The 2036-nt window shown below is 42.7% G+C and overlaps 1 long non-coding RNA gene across 1 annotated transcript; it reads right to left on the reverse strand.

Annotated features, from left to right (window-relative positions):
• Positions 1–597: 597 nt before the first annotated feature.
• On the reverse strand, positions 598–2036 carry LOC107302053. The gene is made up of 3 exons (XR_001549363.1): positions 2020–2036; positions 1327–1402; positions 598–731 (listed from the first exon to the last, which is right to left on the reverse strand). It is a non-coding gene; the product is annotated as an uncharacterized LOC107302053 (long non-coding RNA).

Raw genomic sequence — 2036 nt, forward strand, 5'->3', positions numbered from 1 at the left:
AAACTCACAGTTAACTTTAAGTTGCAGCGGTGGCGGCGGCTTCTAGCTTCGCCGAAGCGAAGGCGTCCTGGATCGCGGAGAATCCTCGGGGCTCCGGAGGAGTTCTCACCTACATCGTCCATATAGGACGACTCGGGAACTCAACTCCTACCCCGGGCAGCTCACCTATCCCCTTATGCCCAGGGGAAAGGTATCAAGCTGTTTGACAGCTGATGCTAGCTGTCAAACCGGCTTTTACGCGAAACAGGCGGGAGGCAGCAAACAGCTGCGACCGACGAAGACGCCTGCCACCGGAAGTCTCCCTGCTGCAAGTACCAATGGACTAGCATTGGTAGAAGACTGGCCTCTTAGGAGGAAAGGAATACCTTTTTTTGGTGACATGGTAACTTGTATGTGGATGGAGATACAAGTTTTACAACACAATGCCAGTGAGAGCCCCATTCTCCCCAAAACCTAGACCTGTTTTATATCAGACAATGGAGGGCAGAATGGAGATTATAGAAATGTGGAGAAAGAAGTTGCGACTATTTGTTCTGAAATATTTCGCATCTGGAATGTAACAGCAAGAGGTTATTTTGTACAGGAAAATCTACTCACGCCCAGATGGTATAGGAGAGGAATATGGAGGCACCCAGGAATGAAGGGAAGCACAACAAAGAGATGAAGATGGTGCTCATATGAGATGCACGCCAGGGTTTACTGGGACACTGACAATTTCTCATCAAGCTGACCTAAGAGGGATTCATAGGAAAATTAATAGATTTTTACTTAGTCCTAAGAGCAGTCGTTTCTGAGTAAAACGTACATGCAGTATTTATGTATGTTGAAAAAGGTGAACTATAGACAATAAATGCTTCTCCTCTCCTTTAAGCGTAACTTATGCCTAAACTCTGCAAAGGAATAAATAATGTAGGGTGATTTTAAGGAGGGGAAAATAAACAATGGCCAAAAAATTTTCTCCCCCAAATGTAACCTCCCAAAAGTTTTTTTTTTTTAAAAATATTTTATAAAAATGCTCTAATTCACATCTCACGGTAATGTGCATTTCATTCATTGCTGCTTCTGAAGGAGTAGAGTGTGAAATAAATATCTTCCTCTTGGTTCAAAACTCCTGATGGATTTCCCTTTCTGTAAATGATCTTCTGGTCAATGCAGTTCCTCTTATTCAATGTGATTTGCTAACTTTTCCATCCTGACTGGGTGGGGAGGGGCGGGGATGGAGGAGCTCTAATATTGCAGCTACTTCCACACTCCTGTCCTTTGTCCATGCATGCAGCCAGGTAATGCAAGGTGCATCAGAACTAAGAGAAATGGCAACTAAATTACCTTCTTAACATAGAACAAGAGCAGTAATTTGAGGATTTGGACCACAGGAAGAAGTGGGGCAAAGAAGACCCCCAGCCTAGGAAAAAAATTAAAAAGATGAAGAAGAGAAATGTTATATTGCTTATTTCAGGGGTCCCCAACTCCCAGTCCATGGACCAGTACTGGGCCGCAGCATGCCAGTAACCGGTCCGCACAAACAAGCAAAGTCCCATCTGCGAGATGCAGGCAGTACACAAAACCACACCCCCTCCAGTCCGCAGAAAAACCTCTCTCCACGGAACTGGTCCCTGGTGCCCGAAAAGTGGGGGACCTCTGGCTTATTTCATTAAGATGCAATGCACTAAGGCAATTCCGCACCTTACCTCATTTACTTAAGTAATCAAAAACTTTGATTTAGAGATGGAGATGGATGGACCACAGAAGCCAGTGATAATGAACTACAGGGAAACCAAAGTTCTATCTCACAGGTCTTCATGATGTTAATCCAATGTATTTTTTTATAAAAAAAAATAAATACATAAATGTGTTGGGAAGTATTTTGAAAACTTTGACAAAGCGAGGGCACAATTATTTTAAATAACATTAGCACAAGGGTTCTAAAGATCAACATACTTTGAAGTTTGTAATTGGGTTTTTTTATATATAAGGAATAAAGCAGGAAACAACCAATAGAAGGAAAAGAAAGAGTCTCACCAGGTTAGGGTTTGTCC

This window comes from Protobothrops mucrosquamatus, unplaced genomic scaffold (genome assembly GCF_001527695.2).
Source record: "Protobothrops mucrosquamatus isolate PMUCROS unplaced genomic scaffold, P.Mucros_1.0 scaffold24427, whole genome shotgun sequence".
NCBI lineage: Eukaryota > Metazoa > Chordata > Lepidosauria > Squamata > Viperidae > Protobothrops > Protobothrops mucrosquamatus.